Here is an 18236-nt window from a genome sequence, read left to right as displayed (position 1 = left end):
TGCCGAGGAGCCGGGGCGGCCGCGCCACGCCGGGGCCGCCGCCGCCGCCGGGCCGGGCCCCACGCTGGAGCCGCTGGCGGGTCCCCGGGCGGCTGCTCCTGCTGCTGCTGCTGCTGCCCGCGCTCTGCTGCCTCCCGGGTGCCGCGCGGGCGGCGGCGGCGGTGGCGGCGGCGGGGGCCGGGGACCGGGCGGCGGTGGCGGCAGCGCGGGCGGCCAAGGCGGAGGCGCCCTTCGCCGGGCAGGTGGGGCTGGCGCGCGGGGCCAGGGGCCACGGGTTCGGGGCCTCCGGGCAGGGTGGGGGGCGGCGCCGGGGCCGAGCCAGGCCGGGCCGCGCCTGCTGCTTTCGGGGTCGCGGAGGTGGCTCGCCGGGGGTTCGCGCCTGGGGTTCGGGTCCGCGGCCCAGGGCGGGGGCCGGGGAGGGCCGCACCGAGGGCCGTGGCCGGCAGTGGCTTCAGCACCGCGGACAGCGGCAGCGGGCGGGGGCCAATCTCGAGGGTCTGGCTTGTGGTGGTGGCGGTGGGGTGTGTGGCCTGCATGACTATGTGTGAGGGAAACCGTACAACGCCTCGGAGTAAATAGTAAGCGCAGCCAGTCTGTTGTGGGTTGGGAGAAGAAACCCAGGATGTTCAAGCTGGAAAGGGGGAGGGGGGAGGGCGGAGGAAGGACTCGATCCCTGTCTTCGTAGCTGAAGGGCTGTCAGGTGGAGGTGGGATAGACTTTTCTAGCTTGGCCCCACAGGGCAGAACTGGGACCAACGGGAGTGGGGGTTGCAAGAAGACAAATTTGGGCTCAATATAGGAAGAAGTTTGTAACAATTGGAGCTGCTCAACCAGCTTAGGAGGAGGCGAGCTGCTCATCACTGGTCTGTGCAAGTAAAAGCTCTCAGAGGGGACTGGATGGAGGCATGCATAATGCCTGCATGGATACATGCATCATCACAATAATGCCAGCTAGCATTTACTGAACACTACGTGCCAGGCCTGGTGCTATGTTTTATACGAATGATCCAATTCAATCCTCGTCACTACTCTATGAAATAGTTCCAATTATTATCCCCATTTTACAGATGTAGATACAGACTCAAAGAGCTTAAGTAACTTGCCCAAGGTCACACAGATAGTGAGTGATGGAGTTGGAATTCTAACCTAGGCTGGCTGACTCTAGTCTCCTCGTTATTTACGCATGACCTTATCCTATATCTCATGGAGGGGAGCAGTTGGACTAGGTAATTTCTCTAGTATCTTCCAACCTAAAGGTCTGCAATTCTATTAAATGTTGGGACAACGGTATTTTGCTGAGGAAAATCAGAGTGATATCTTCAGTCATCCTAAGAGGTGGAGTGTGTTTGTTGAAGCAGCCAGTCTGTTTGTTTAGAAGAATCTGCCTGAAGAGATATTCTTAATTGGGCATGGAGCTCAGGGGCTCATACATGCTCTGAAATTATGTACAAATTTGTGTTTTTAAGTGCAAATGTGTGTATTTCTAGGCAAGGACCCATAGACTTCTTCAGTCTCTCAAAGGGTTACAGGTTCCACAAAACAAAACAACAACAACAACAAAAGCAGGGTGTGTAAAAGAACCTTTAGGGCCAGTTGGCAGTTGTCCACCAAAGATTTTAGAATTGCCGGTTGACTTTTTGTGGAAACTTTCTGTAGCCTCTTTGTGTTTTCACATGTGTTTCATCACATGTTAAAGTAATGCATTTCCTAAGTTTATACCCTAGAAAAAAGAGCCCTTTAGACTGCCTGAGTGCACAGGATGAGGTGGAAGTACCCTGACCTGGGGTTAAGGAGGGCTGGGCTCTGATCTGACCTTGGCCCCCGTTGGTTTACGTGACCTTGAGCCATTTCCTTGCCCTCGCTAGGCTTGAATTTCACCGTGTCTAACATAAAGAGATAGAGCTAGATGATCTCAACTCTGACACATTTTTATTCCTATGATATTTCAAGCATTAAAAGGAAGCTATATTCACATATTCAGAATTTGTAGAGAAGGTTATGTTTCCCTTGTCCTTACCCTTATCACTTTTACAGGCTTTGATTATTCAAGTTTCCCCCTATGACACGAGACCCCTAGAATAGCCACACTCATTCTCTGGGTCATTTTAGTTGTCCTTTATCTAGGGCCCTAATATTCAATAGATGTCAACTTGACCATTGTCTCCAGATGTAGGACCCTATGGTTTTGCATAAAGGAGGGTTGATTTCTTCTTTGGTCTCCAGGTCCCATCCTGCTTCCTCCATCCCTCTGTCAGCTTTCCTGACTTCAACTGTCTTTAGGGAACAATCTGTAATAGCTCCCTGATCCTTTTCCTGGGTCAAAACTAATAGCCTGGAACACAACACCCTGCCTGTGGATTATTTTTAACGGAGTGCATTACCTTACATTTCTCCACATTGACGTTTGTCTGCCATCGTGCATTGCACTCAGTAACTTCCTTCAAGCATTGCTCACTCGCTCTTTCTCTCTCCCTCCCTCCACCCCTTCCTCCTTCCCTTTCTTTTGGCGCGGCATTTCCCTGTCTGAAAGGGCTTAACATGATCTGAAGTCCTGAAATGTTCACTTTGTTCTACCTCTTCTGGATCACTTATAAAAAATTTAAGTGAGACAGGTCTCAACATGGTCTCTTGGGGCCCCCTGCACTCTGAATCCCCTTTCATTCACAGAAGTTACCATTTATACCTATCTGTTGTTTTCTAAGTGACAAAAACATCACCCTTAATTTGACAATGACTCCATTTTAAATGTCTAATACATTGTCCAAAACTTTCTGAAAGACAAATTATATTCACTGCTTCTCTCAATAATTTGTGCCTAATTATCCTTTCACTGAACACTAGGGAATCACTTGATTGAAACCTTATAGAAATATTGTTGCTTTTAAGCCAGCAGATAATGTTGCTTACTCCTCTGTCTTTTAAGCCCTTTGGAGTCTGACTCCCCCCTACCTCCCCATTAGCAGGCCATATTCCCCACTGCTTATCGATAATACATCCTTACTCCAGACAAGCTCATCTCTCCTTTACCCTTAGACAAGCTGCCCATGTTTCTCTAGATATTGTCACGTTATTTACTTCTGCACCCCTGCCCGTTCATTTGAACCCTTTCCTTAAAGTTTCAGCCCTGCTTCTCCAGTAACTTTCCCTGATTTCTCTAGTTGTCATTTTCTTCTCTCTTCTCCAGGAAACACTTTAAAGCAGCCCCACCCAGTCTGTCATTTACTTACTTACTTATTTTTATTTTATTTATTTATTTTTGAAAAGGAGTCTCACTCTGTTGCCCAGGCTGGAGCACAGTGGGGTGACCTCAGCTCACTGCAACCTCCACCTACCAGGTTCAAGCGATTCTCATGCCTCAGTCTCCAGAGTAGCTGGGATTACAGATGTGTGCCACCATGTCCAGTTAATTTTTGTATTTATAGTAGAGATGGGTTTTCACCATGTTGGCCAGGCTGGTCTCAAACTCCTGACTTCAAGTGATCAGACCGCCTCAGCCTCCCAAAGTGCTGGGATTACAGCCATGAGCCACTGCGCCCAGCACTATTTATTTTTTAATAGTTAAACATTATTGTTGGGGAAAGGGGGGTTGGTCCTTAGGCAGATCTTTCTCAACCAAAATGTTTTATCTTTTTACATTGAACAAAATCCCCAACTCTCAATGCTCACCATTAAGTATTCAATGAGCAACCAATGATTCTACTCTTTATCCTTTATCTCAAAAAGTTACATGGATCTGAAATAGGCACTCATGGGCATGTAGGTCCAAGCCCCTTTCTAAAACCTTTCTTAGAGCAGGGACTCATTGTCAACCTGTACTTCCTTCATTGGAAATACTCTTTCACTGTGATCATGGCTTCCAGTATATCTTCATTCTTGTCTGGAAAAAAAAAAATCTCACTATTAGGAAGTTCTCCTTTTACATAAGCTGGATCTAGTCTGCTGTATTTTTAATTCATTTTCTCTTATTTTTACTGTGTGGTTTCATATTACTTTAATAGCTGCTTATATTTGTAAAGTGCTTTGCACCTTCCAGATGCTGTGTGTGTGGCCCTATTTGGTCCTGGCAACAATACCATGAGGTAGATAAGGAAGATATTGTCCTCATTTTCTAGGTGAGTAAATGGAGACTCAAAGATGATGTGAATTGCCTATCATCTTGTCCAAGGACCCACACATAGCTCATAAACATTAAAGCAGGCCGGCCGTGGTGGCTCATGCCTGTAATCTCAGCACTTTAGGAGGCTGAGGCGGATGGATCACCTGAGGTCAGGCGTTTAAGACTAGCCTCGCCAACATGGTGAAACTTCATCTCTACTAAATATACAAAAATTAGCCAGGCGTGGTGGCATGCACCTGTAATTCCAATTACCTGGGAGGCTGAGGCAGGAGAATTGCCTGAACGCAGGGGACAGAGGTTGCAGTGAGCTGAGATAGCACCACTTCACTCCAGCCTGGGTGAAAGAGCAAGACTCTATCTCAAAAAAAAAAGCAAGAACAGAAGTTAGGTTTTCTGTTCTTGGGCTCAGCACTCTGCCCACTGCACAAGTTTCCCTTTCTGGACTATTATTATAGCCTTTTAGCCAATCTTTTCTACTTTCAAGTATGTCCTACTCCAGTCCTTGAAAGAGGTATTTTTAGAACTAATAAATTATAATTGTAAATTATAATTGTAACCAAAAGACTAATCTTAGGAAATGCCTAGCCCTATAGTATGGTATTATTTGAACTCAAAACAGGAAGAACAAACCACAGCCAATATCTCCTCAGTTCCTAGCACAGTGCATGACACATTCTGGACCTGTGATAAATATTTTAAAATTAATTTTGTTATCTAATCCCAACAACTTCTTTGAATGGCGCTTGGCACACAAAAGTCAGTCCCTTTTTTGAAGAATAAGTGAAAATAAAATAAATTAATGAATGCTAGAAGTATAACAAGGTGTATGGAAGCACTGAAGAGGGAGGAGATGAGCTTTCCCAGAGAATGCTTCAGGAAGAAGGTGGTACCTGAGATGAACCTTTGAGGGAGGAAGATGATGGAGAAGGCTGAATGGGACAGTCCAGACAGAATGAAAACTATGAACCATGGCCCTACAAAAGTACATGGCATGTTTAGGAAATAGTGGATCATCTGATGTGCCTGGAGCACCAGGTTACTTGCTGTTTCCAGTAAGAGTGTATAAGGAGAAGAGGCTGGAGCGGGAGGTTGAGAGCAGATTGTGCATTTGGCTTTTCTCCAAAGGCTGAGGGGAGTCATTAAAGGTTTCTGAGCAGAGAAGAGACCTGCTCAGAGTCACATGGAGGAAGTGGAGGGACTGGGGCTTGTTCTTGAGTTGTTCGGGCTGCTGGCTCCTGCCCTGAATTCTTTTAAGCTTTCTTAGCACAACTGAGGGGTGAGTACCCATTTTAGGGACTTGAATATGGATAAAGGTGTGAATTCCCCCTGTGGTCCTCCCCTACTGAGAGACTTTGCAGCGAATCACTTGATTTCTGTAGACAAGTCAGGGTTAATCTATTCAAGTCCTTCACTAGTTTTTCTTCATCATTACTCCATGCATTTGGGGTTTTTTTTGTAAAAGGCAACTTTGAATAGGTTTTAGTGACACATAGAATAACAGCAAACTCCTATGTATGTGTAAAGATAACATTTTCCCAAAGATTATACATGTTGTTAAACAAAGCAAGTAGAGGAAAGCAAGGCATTATTATCAACCATATATATATAAAAATAACTAAATATGTGTGTATATATATATAATTAACCATATATAATTAAATATGTATATGTATATGTGTGTATATATATACATATATACGTATACTTGTATATATGTGTGTGTGTGTATACATATATATACACACACACACACACACACACATATATATATATAAAATTAAAGCAAAGAACACAAGCTACATTTTCTGTTCTTGGGCCCAGCACTCTACCCACCTCACAAGTTTTCCTTTCCTTTCTGGATTATTATCTATCTCTCCTACCAGACTGTAACTTCCATGAGGATGAGTTCAAAGGGGACTACAGGCATGTAAACCAACATTTATCATATAATACAAACTATGCTATAAATTAGGATATATGTAATGCCATTGGGAGCACAGAGACAGTCCATTTAACCCCGGACAGATAGCCCCCCCGATGAAGTGGCATTCAAGTTGCATCTTGAAGTAGTACACTGGGGGAGGCCAGAGTACACGGAGGAAAGGAATTCTAGGGGGAAGGAATGAAATAAAGGCACAGAGGTAGGACCCTGCAGGATGTGTTCAGGCAACACACTGAGGTCAGTATAGCTAGAGGTTGGGGTACTTGAGGTGAGCAGTAAAGTGTGGAAGGTACGGGACAGAACATGAGGCCGGTAGAGCTGGGCACAATGGCTCACGCTGGTAATCCCAGCTACTCAGGAGGCTGAAGCTGGAGGATTGCTTGGGACCAAGAGTTTGAGGTCATAGTGAGCTATGATTGCACCACTGCACTCTAGCCTGAGCGACAGAGCAGAACCCCATCTCTACAAAAGAAGAAGATAGGGCCGGAAAGGTGCATTGGCATCACATTGTAAGGGCTGTTGTGTCATGCTAAAGAATTTGGACTTTAAGACTGGCAATGAGGAACCAGAAGATCGGCTTCACAGTCCATCCACTTAGGCGAAAATATTGGAACTTTTTATCATGACTTATGGGTTATTTAGTTCAACCATATCCCTGTTGTAGCTAAGAAACTGAGACTTGGTCTGGGTGTGGTGGCTCACGTCTGTAACCCTAACACTTTGGGAGGCCAACGTGGGAGGATCGCTTGAGCCGAGGAGTTTGAGACCAGCCTGGGCAACGTGATGAAACCCCGTCGCTACAAAAAATACAAAGATTAGCTGGGTGTGGTGGCATGTGCCTATAGTAACAGCTACTTGGGAGGCTGAGGCAGGAGGACTGCTTGAGCCCAAGAAGTTGAGGCTACAGTGAGCAGAGACTGTACCACTGCACTGCAGCTTGAGCCATACGGTGAAACTCTGTCTTAAAAAAAAAAAAAAAAAAAGGCTGGGCACGGTGGCTTACACCCTGTAATCCCAGCACTTTGTGGGGCCGAGGCAGGTGGATCTCCTGAGGTCAGGAGTTTGGGACCAGCCTGGCCAATGTGCTGAAACCCCATCTTTACTAAAAAATACAAAATTAGCTGAGCGTGGTGGTGGGCGCCTGTAATCTCAGTTACTCAGGAGGCTGAGGCAGGAGAATTGCTTCAACCCGAGAGGCGGAGGTTGCAGTGAGCCAAAATTCTGCCATTTCCAGCCTGGGCGACAAGAGTAAGACCCCGTCTCAAAAAAAAAAAAAAAAAAAAACTGAGGTCTGGCCACTGGTCTGTCTTCACTTTTCCCTTTTCTTCACTCATCAAGCAGTCAAGCCTCTGGGGACAGAAAATTGGCAGATTTGCAGGAGGGCCTTGGAAAGGGCAAGGAAGACTAAGGCCCCTCCTTTTCCAGAGAGTGAATGAGACCATGGCCACACTCCTGACTGTGGGCAGAGGCCTCCCCAGAAATGCAAAACTTGGACATCCCAGTGCTGACCCAAGACCCCAAATGTGCCACCTTCCTGGGTATGGTGATTATCTGGCTTGTGGTGGCCTCCTGGGAGTGGGCCAAGGACATTCTGCGGAGCGCCAGGGAATTCCCGCTATTGCACTTAACCACCCACTCAAGAGCCGATGGCAGCCAACAGGCAATGCTGCGCCATTAAGGTGTTTGTCAAGAAGCTAAGCTGGGCATTGTGGGCGATCCTGAGGGCCCTTTTTAGATTGGCTGTAAGTGAAGAAAAAAAAGAAAAGAGACAGCATTTGGAGGCAAACTGGAGCTAGTGCAGAGGGTGTAGCATGACAGAAAACGCTCTGAGAGGCAGAGAAGCTTGGCTCCATTTCTGGCTTCCTTATCAACTTGCTCTGTGATTTTGAATAAGTCATTTCCCCTCCCAGAGCTTTCTTTCTCTCTTCTGCAAAACAAGCATGTTAAATTAGATAATCTCTAAGTATTGTTGACCCATGCATTTTCTAGATACCTGAATGGTTATGCCTTCAGTATGAAATTTTACAAATTAGTTGTAATCAGGTGGGCTCAGCAGCAAGGCTGGGACCTCAGTTATATGGGTAGAGGAGGAGCAGGGTTTTGGTGGGACAAGAGATGGAGGAAACTTACACAGTGATAGGACTGATCCCTGAGGAGTCACCAGAGAGACCCAGTGACTTGCTCTGGCAGCAATAACCAAAGATGGTGGTCAGGGTGGGGAAATGGCTTATTCAAAATCACCAAGAGCCAGGCACGGTGGCTCACACCTATAATCCAGCACTTTGGGAGGCTGAGGCGGGCCAATCAGCCGAGGTCAGGAGTTTGAGATGAGCCTGGTTAACATGGTGAAACCCCGTTTCTACTAAAAACACACACAAAAATAGCTGCGTGTGGTGGCATGTGCCTGTAATCCCAGCTACTCGGGAGACTGAGGCATGAGAATCACTTGAACACAGGAGGCAGGAGTTGCAGTGAGCCAAGATCGCGCCATTACACTCCAGCTTGGGCAAGACGAGCGAAACTCCATCTCAAAAAAAAAAACACCACCACCACCACCACCAAGAGCAAGTTGGTAGGGGAGCCGGGAATGGAGCCAAGCGTCTCTGCCTTTCAGTGGGTTCTTTCCAAGGAGTATGGGAGCAGGAATAGACAATAACATTGTAAGAACACTTACTATGTGCCAGAATCTGCAAAATGCTTCATGTGCATGTGTTAGCTTCCTATTGCTGCTGTAACAAATTACCAGGAACTTATGTCTTAAAGCAACACAAACTTATTATCTTACATTTTGGAGGTCAGAAGTCCGAAATGGGTCTTACTGGACTGAAATCAAGTTACTGGAAAGGCTGCATTCCCGCTGGAGTTCTAGGAGAGGATCCTTGCCTTGCCTTTTCCAGTGTCTAGAGACCGCCTGCATCCCTTGCCTTCTGGTCGCTTCCAGCAGCAGCATTGCTATAACCTGTGTCTTCCAACACCTTCTCTGACTCAGCTCACGTGCCCGTGCCCCCGCCCCCCTCTTGTAAGGATGCTTGTGATTTCATTAGACCCACCTGAATAATCTGGGCTACTCTCCCCATCTGTACATCCTTAATGTAATCACTTCTATAAAGTCTCTTTACCGTGTAAGGTAACATATTTATAGTTTTGGGGATTAGGATGTGGATGTCTTTGAAGGCTCATTATTTTACTACCACAGTGCATCACCTGATTGAGTCCTCCTAACAACCCTTCTTTAAGCATCTGTTTAACAGATGAGGAATGTGATGCCTAGAGAAGTTAGGTCATTTGCCCAAGGGCACTCAGCTGGAAAGAGAAAAGTTAGGTAATATTTGGTATGTGGTGGCATTGTGGCTTCAAGTGAGCTGTCTTTTTAGATAGGACCCCATTCAGCTCCCAGGTGTATTGGGAATACATAGGCCTCGATGGAGAAAAAATAAAAGAGAGAATACAGTCTAACTCTCTGAGGAGGCTGTCTAAGAACTAGGCAGGGAATGAGACCCTGAAAAACAGATTAGGCTCATAGCAGTCTCAGCTTAGAACCTGAATGCCAGAGAGAGAAACTGAGGCAAAAACCCAGTAGTAAGCGTTAAGCCAACATAGCAATGGATGGCGAAGAGTGATCTGAGGCCAGCCTTCACGCCTGTATACAGTGATACAATAGTATCTCAGTGAGGGGATTGAAGCTGCTGATGGAACATTTGCTCAAGTCAGGATTGACCAAGGAGATGGGCAAGGTGAGGGACCCAGAAGTAATAGCAGATCCAAGACACAGTAGGCAGAGGCTGGCTACTGAGCCAATGCTAATAGACTTTTCTAAATGGATAACATAGTTATAAGTGACACTGAGCATAACATGTCCATTTCATCATGGTTATGGCAGGCCCTGTGCTAGCTGTTGGGGCGGCAATGATGGGGAGGACATGTATGCATTTTATAGTCAAGAGGAAGAGACAGATAATTCAACATGTGGTTACAATACAATGTGATAAGAATTGTGGGCCAGGTGAGGTGGCTCACACCTGTAATCCCAGTGCTTTGGGAGACCCAGACAGGTGGATCACAAGGTAAGGAGTTTGAAACCAGCCTGGCCAACATGGTGAAACCCCGTCTCTGCTAAAAATACAAAAACATTAGCTGGGCATGGTGGCAGGCACCTATAATCCCAGCTACTCAGGAAGCTGAGACAGGAGAATCGCTTGAACCTGGGAGGCGGAGGCTGCAGTGAGCTGAGATTGTGTTACTGTACTCCAGCCTGGCAACAGAGTAAGACTCCATCTCAACCCCAAAGAGAGAGGAGGGGAGAGAGAATAGAAGGAACAATGCATGTAAGGGCCTGGTGGAACTAGAACTCACTAGAACACAGAGCACTAGGTGGAGAAAGATAAAAGGGATTGCAGAGGGAGTCAGGGGCCAAATCATAAAGGCTGCTGACAACAGAGATGGAAAGGCCTTCAAGCCATCTCAGGGTGTTCACAGGGATTGCATTCACACTTACTGTCCCCTCTTCCTGGAACACTCTTTCCTAGTAGCCACAGGGCCCACTGCCTCACCTCCTTCAGATCTCTCGCTTACATGTCACCTCCTCAAAGAGATTGTCCCTGATCACCCTCTATAAATAGCTGTCCCATCACGGTCCATCTCTCCAACCTGCTCTGTTCTTCACAGCACTTATTCCCACATGGTTCTTCCACTAGACCGTAACTGCTAGAAAGGAGCTAGAACGCTGTTCTGAGTTTTTTTGTTTTTGTTTTAGACACGGTCTCATTCTGTCACCCACAGCCCACTGCAGCCTCCAACTCCTGGGCTCCAGGATCTTCCTGCCAGAGTCTCCAGAGTAGCCAGAGCTATAGGGGTGTGTCACCATGCCTGGCTAATTTTTTCAATTTTTTGGGTAGAGAGGCATCTTGCTATGTTGGCCAGGCTGGGATTAGAATGTTTTTGTTGGCTCTCGTAGCTGTAGCGCACTGTACCTGGTACATAGTAGGTCCTCAGTAAGTATTTATTTAATGCATGGACAGAAATAAACATTTGATGTTGAGGAGGTAGGACCAATAGTTCTTTGGTAAAAGACTAGAGTGCTATGGCTCACGCCTGTAATCCCAGCACTTCATGGGGCCAACACAGGCGTATCACTTGAGCCTAGGAGTTCAAGACCAGCCCTAACAACACAGTGAGACTTCATCTCTACAAAAAAAAAAAAAAACCAAAAAAAACACTTTTTTAAAAATTAGCCAGGTGTGGTGGCAAATGCCTGTAGTCCCAGCTACTCAGGAGGCTGATGTGGGAGGATCGCTTGAGCCCAGAAGTTCAAGCCTGCAGTGAGCCAGGGCTGAGAGTGAGACTCTATCTCAAAAACAAACAAACAAACAAAAAAACTGGATGTGGGCAGTGAAGGATTGGAAAGAGTCGTGGGACATATGAGGCTGCTGATTTGGACACCTGGGTAGCTGATGGTGCCACACCCTGACATAGCACAGGAGTATTGTGCTCACTTTATCTGAGATAAGACATTGCACTCCAGCCTGGCCAACATGGTGAGACCCTGTCTCTACTAAAAATACACAAAATTAGCCGTGGTGGCACAAGTGTGTAATCCCAGCTACTCCGGAGGCTGAGGCAGGAGAATCACTTGAACCCAGGAGGCAGAGGTAGCAGTGAGCCGAGACTGCGCCACAGCACTCCAGCCTGGGCGACAGAGCGAGACTCCATCTCAAAAAAAAAAATTGTAATAAGGAGACAGGAGTGTCTCCTTACTCCTGTCTCTTTCCTGTACCTCCAGGAGTGTGAGATATAGGAAGTCCTGGGAAAGGGAGGGGCTGCCTGTCCAATACTCTGACCATATGGAATGCCGCTTCTTAGCTTTAGGGCTCTGAATACAGTCACCCCTTGATATCCGCAAGGGGTTGGTTCCTAGACTCTCTCAGATACCAAAATCCGTGGATGCTCAAGTCCCTTATAGCCTGCCATATCCGCAAGATAGCCATGGATATGGAGGGCCAACTGTAATGAAAACCTCTTTGAACCTGTTTCTTCATCTGCAAATTGGAGGTCATAATTCCTACCTCATGGAGTTGCTGCATTTTAGGGTGCTTAGCACAATAGAGTGCCTGTGCCGGGAACATAGTGGGCATTCTAAAGACGGTAGTTAGTATCATTGTTATTACACTCAGAACATCTCTGACTGTTCAAAATTTGTTGTTGTTTTTTTCCCCAGGGAATAGACCTGTTTATGAGCCTCCAAAAAAAAAAAAGCAAAGTAAACAAAACCTTGAACATGTGTTTAAAACTCAGGGATATCTTTGGGGTCACAGGGCCTGTAATTTCTTTTTCTTTTTTTTAATTTATTTTATTTTAAGTTCTGGGATACATGTGCTGAACATGCAGGTTTGTTACATAGGTGTATATATGCCATGGTGGTTTGCTGCACCTGTCAACCCATCATCTAGGTTTTAAGCCCCACATCCATTAGGTTATTTGTCCTAATGCTCTCCCTTCCTTAGCCCCCCACCCCCGACAGGCCCCCGGTGTGTGATGTTCCCCTCCCTGTGTCCCTGTGTTCTCATTGTTCAACTCGCACTGAGTTTGATTTTCTGTTCCTGTGTTAGTTTGCTGAGGATGATGGTTTCCAGCTTTATCTATGTCCCTGAAAAGGACATGAACTCATTCTTTTTGGTGGCTGCATAGTATTCCATGGTGTACACATGCCACATTTTCTTTATCTAGTCTATCATTGATGGGCATTTGGGTTGGTTCCAAGTCTTTGCTATTGTAAATAGTGCTGCAAGAAACATACATGTGCATGTGTCTTTATAGTAGAATGATAAAAGTTGTTTCTTATAATGAGTCAAGATCTCTGTCCTATAATCTTTCATTCTGGTCTCAGTTTTGCCCTCTATACCAACCAGAATGTTCTCCCTCACGCGCATCTCCTCCTTAATGCAGTCTCCCTTCTTCAGCCGACACACCCCTCGTCTGTCCTCCCAGGACGTGGTTCCCGGTCCTCTTACTCTCTTGACCATGCTCCCTTAATCAAGCTCCAGTTTGTCACAGTCCCTCTGCATATAAAACCTCCAGAACTCTCCCATGCACGCTGAGGCCAGTGCCTGGCTCCTGTTGCTCACCTCATCACCTTAGATTATGACCTCAGTTGCCCAAACTCTTCCATGGGGGTCTTTTATTCTTTCTTCTTCATTCTAGCCCCTGCTTCCAAATGTGACTTCTTCCTTCCTGGTCCTTATTACCTCTGGCCTTTCTGATAATACCTCCTAGCCCCTTCACTTCTGATCAAACACCTAATTCTGATCATTTTCACCACTCCTTCTCCAGGCCCATGTGTTCTGGTTCATGCTGCCGCTAAGGTGTGATGCTCCCAAATCTGCCCTGGAGGCCTCACTGTTTTAAATGACCCACCTTCTCTCTCCTTCCCCATGGTCATCTCTGTTTCCAGGAGCACTTGTCAGCACTGCCAGAGATCTGCCTCTTGCCACCCCCATTGCCACTTCTAATCTCACCACCACCTCTGCTGTCTGCCACTCTCTTTCCTCTTTTTTCTCCTTGGTACTCTCTGCTCTCTCCTTTCACTGCCGCCACTCCTGGACTTCTCGGCTTTGGCTTCTCAGGAACCCAACTCCTGCCTTCTGGCCGGCAGACCAGTCATACTGTGTTGCCTATGATCTATACGTCTTTGGCTCAGCCCAGCTGTTTTGGTCTCTGCTTGCACCCTGAGATTTTTCCCACTTTCCTCTGGGTTTACACGTCTTCCCGCACTTTAAGGGTGACAGACATCTTAAGAGTTGGCTAACTGAGCGGTAAAGGTTAGACTTCTGACGTGGCTGGTGATTGATTAATGGATATAGGTGTAAAAAGATAAAAGCAAGGTCATTCTGTCTAAAAGTGAATGAGACTTTTTTCCTTTAGTGGATTTTGTCTTTTTTTCAAATGGAGCCTATTGCCTCATCAAGCAAGGAAGTCAAACCACAATAGATTGAATTTCAGCAAGTGTGTTTTGAAACTTCTAATAGACACCAGGAATTGTGCTTGGTGCTTTCATGTGTATTACTTATTAAATCTTCCCAAGATGAAATCCCTTCCTTGATATCTGGACAGTGCCTGCTAGATCAACTGTTCATTCATTCATGAACTCAGTGATTACTTCTTGTGTCAGACACTGTGCTAAATACTATAACAGATACAAAAATAAATATGACACCATCTCTGTTCTCCAGGAACTGAATCTAGTGGGAAAAACAGACATATCCATGACTGGGTGTGCTACATTGTGGTAGTTGTGGAGTAAAGAGGGCACCCACTATCTACGACAGGGAGGGCAAAGGAAAGTTTAACAAAGGAGGTGGTATTTGAGCTAGACCTTGAAGGATGAGTAGGAGTTTACTAATATGCATAGAGAGAATGGGCTTTGGAGGCAGCAGAAACAGCCAGGAACTGAGGAAGGGCAGAGAGTGCTTTGGAGTTGCTATGACCGGTATGTAGAACCCTTGCGGTAGCCTCAGAGTTCTGCCCAGAGAAGGCAGAAGATTGTCTGGGTTGCAGAGCAAGTGAGTGGCAGAGACAGGATTAAGCAGCATGAATTGGAATTGTCTGAGCCCTGATTCATCTTCCTTAGCCTCCTACTCTCTAATACACACATGCACACACACGCACACACGCATGCACACACGCGCGCACATACACACACACATGCACACACTACCAGTCCAATCTCATGCTCTGTTCCCTGGTTTAGATGCTATCATGTGACTGCCCCCACCCCATTTCCCCTCCTAGGAGTCTGCCCCTGGGCTCTGAGGATTGTCCCCAGAGAACCTGGGAGGGAAACAGAGCCTAGAGAATTTTAGAGAATACACTAACACTGGCCCACCCCACCATGTGTCTGATCCATTCCAGTGTTTAGTCCTGACCCAGACATTTGCCTATATGATCTGAGTCCGGAGATCCTAACTCCTGATGTTGCCGGGATAGGGTCTGTCATGTTAATAACGGATCCCAATGGGTTGTGAGATGCTCCTTGCTTGAGTATCCCAGAAAAGGAGCTGCGTAAACCAGGTTGCCAGCTCTTTACTTAGGAGGAACTACTTTTAATTCCCCAGAGCACTGGAACGCTAGAGTGGGCTTATGCCGAAGGCCCCTGTTCCTTACCTCCTACCATAAGCAGAATGAGGATTTTTAAACTCCATGTTAGCTTCAAGGTAGATGCTCAAAAAAGACTCCGTTGACTGACTGGCTTGTCAGTAGTTATCTGTTCAGAGGTCTCTAGCTATTTTACAAATGCCGTAATTCATCTTAGTCACATTTTTGGAGAACTAATAGAGTCCGTTGGCAGATAGGGAGGCATTGAATGTATTTTAGATTTGTACCACACCTCTTTTAGGGATGACTTGAGGCAGCTTACAGATTAAAACATAATGTCCTGTGGCACTACGCCTATAATTCCAGCACTTAGGGAGGCTGAGGTGGGCAGATCTCCTGAGGTCAGGACTTCAAGACCAGCCTGGCCAGCATGGTAAAACCCCATCCCTACTAAAAATACAAAAATTATCCAGGCTTGGTGGCACATACCTATAATCCCAGCTACTCGGGAGACTGAGACAGAATCATTTGAACCAGGAGGCAGAGTTGGCAGTGAGCTGAGATCACACCACTGCACTCCTGCCTGGGCAACAGAGTGAGACTCTGTCTCAAAAGAAAATAAAGAAGAAAAATAAAAATTTTTTAAAAACCCATAATGTCTTTATATAAGTCTTTTAAGAATGAAACATAACTTGGTGGTCTGAAGGATGAAAAAAGTAATGGTTACTTCCAAACATCCCCATGCTCAACACATAAGCTATAAATTTGGTTGAAAGGTTCCTGGGAGAAAGACAAAAAGGGAAACGCATTGGGTTATCCAGTGTTCCTTTTCTTATACCTTAAAGTATAGAGAATCTCCTAGAGAGAAAGCATTTTCTTCAAGCTAAAGCCTAATAGAAAGTGATTGTGTTTGGTCCTAGGAAAGTTGAGTGAGAGGGTGAAGAGTATGTAATTCCATTTCGCCGTTGTTTCTCTGCATCCACTCAGCACCAGCCCCTCTGCAGTGTTCCCAGTCTTCTGGGAGATGCTGTCATGTCCATAAGTCACCCAAGGGAAAGTAGACTTGACTGGAAAAGATGAACTGACCTCCATAGGACCCACAAGAACTGGCCTTTGGTCCAGGGAGCCATGGGAGGGCAGGATGGCTAGATTTCAAAAAGCAGGAGTCAAATAGCCAGGCACGGTGGCTCACACCTGCAATCCCAGCACTTTGGGAGGCTGAGGCGGGTGGATCACCGAGGTTTGGGGTTCACTAAGGCTACACCAGCTTGACCATCATGGAGAAACCCTGTCTCTACTAAAAATACAAAATTAGCCGGGCATGGTGGCACATGCCTGCAATCCCAGCTACTCAGGAAGCTGAGGCAGGAGAATCGCCTGAACCTGGGAGGTGGAGGTTGCAGTGAGCTGAGATCTTGCCATTGCACCCCAGCCTGGGCAACAAGAGCGAGACTCTCTCTCAAAATATATATATACATATATACAAAAATTAGCCTGTAATCCCAGCTACTCAGGAGGCTGAGGCAGGAGAATTGCTTGAACCTGGGGGTGCATGGGTGAGGGCAGAAGTTGCAGTGAGCCGAGATTAAGCTAGTGCACTCTAGCTTGGGCAACAGAGCCAGACTCCATCTCAAAAAAAAAAAAAAAAAATCTGCTGAGAATATGAGAATGTGCCATGCTCTCCCACATTTCCAGGCAATTGCATATGCTGTATGCTTCAAGGCTCAGTTTAAATCCCATCTCTACCTAGAAGCCATCCTGGAGTTCCCCTTTCTCTGTGCTGCCCCCTCCCCACCATGGATAAGACACCCTTCTTTTGTTCTCCCTTAGAACTCTGTGCACACCTGCTTTTTAGCATTGTATTTTTATTGCGGGTTTACTTGTCAATCTCTGTGTTCCTTACACAATGCCTAGCTGGTAGTAAGTGCTCAGTTAATGGTTTTTGAATGCACATAATGAGCAGCCACTGTGTCCAGCACTGTCCTGGGCAATGGATGAGTAAGCTACCGCCCCTTCCCTTAAGGAGGTTAAAGTCTGGAGGAGACTGATATGTAAAGTAATGATTTGAGACTAATCTTATAATATCTATAATAGGGGAATTCGGGGAGCACAGAAAAGGGAGAAAATAACTGATACTGACAAGTCAGGAAAGTCTTTCAGAGCTAGTAATTTATGGGCTGAACCTTAAAATATGAAAATTTTTTGCCATACTGAGAAGAATATTAGGCAGAGGGGAAAACATGTACTAATACAAAGGCAGGAAAGAGAATCAATATTTAGGGAACTGCAAGTATTGGCATTCTGTGCCATAATTTGGAATGAAAACCACGTTTTAGATCCGATTGTGAGAGACAGAAGCTGTTACCGTGTTATGCATGTTTCAAGCCTTTATTATTCTGACAATTTTGCTTTTATCATCAGATGGATTTTATCACAAGGCAGTAAAGATGTTATAGTCACCTTCGGTGAAGCAAATAATAACTTATTTATAGTTTCTGGTCTGCTGCCTTCTGAAAACTGTTTCATTTGACTTATAATAAAAGACACATCCATAATTAGCCTGTTCATATAGACACATGAAACAAAAGCTTTAGCTAGGAAGGGAAGAATGCCATTTCCGCAGCCTTCTTTCTCTTCAGTGGCTTACTTGGCGTTCAGGATGATCCTCTGAGGATGGGAGACGGGGTTATCTAGCTTTGAGCCCAGCACGTAGCTCCTGGAAGTGCATGTGGGCTCAACAAATGCACAGATGTTTTCCTCATTTTCCAGCTGATGCCACAGATATTTCCTGGTGCTCTTGTGTCCCTGGGTCTCCATCCCCTCATGCTTTTGGGTGGGAATAATCTTTTTTTTTTTTAAATGAAGTTTCTCTCTTGTTGCCCAAGCTGGAGTGTAATGGCATGATCTCTGCTCACTGCAACCTCCGCCTCCTGGGATCAAGTGATTCTCCTGCCTCAACCTCCCGAATAGCTGAGATTATAGGTGCCCACCACCACGCCAGGTTAATTTTTTGTGTTTTAGCAGAGATGGGGTTTCACCATGTTGGTCAGGCTGATCTCAAACACCTGACCTCAAGTGAGCCACCTTTCTC

General features: G+C 46.0%; 1 protein-coding gene across 1 annotated transcript in view; it reads left to right on the top strand.

The window, feature by feature from the left end:
* Positions 1–6: 6 nt before the first annotated feature.
* MMP24 (matrix metallopeptidase 24) overlaps positions 7–18236 on the top strand; it is a 51149-nt gene continuing 32919 nt past the window's right edge. Inside the window, exon 1 of the mRNA XM_032295147.1 lies at positions 7–242. The gene's annotated coding sequence lies outside the window, so the exon portion shown is untranslated. The remainder of the gene's footprint in view (positions 243–18236) is intronic.

Source organism: Sapajus apella, unplaced genomic scaffold, assembly GCF_009761245.1.
Source record: "Sapajus apella isolate SASKATOON/1434 unplaced genomic scaffold, GSC_monkey_1.0 scaffold33, whole genome shotgun sequence".
In the NCBI taxonomy this organism is placed as follows: domain Eukaryota; kingdom Metazoa; phylum Chordata; class Mammalia; order Primates; family Cebidae; genus Sapajus; species Sapajus apella.
Note: the sequence above shows the minus strand (reverse complement) of the source record. Positions and strands in the feature narration are given on the sequence as shown.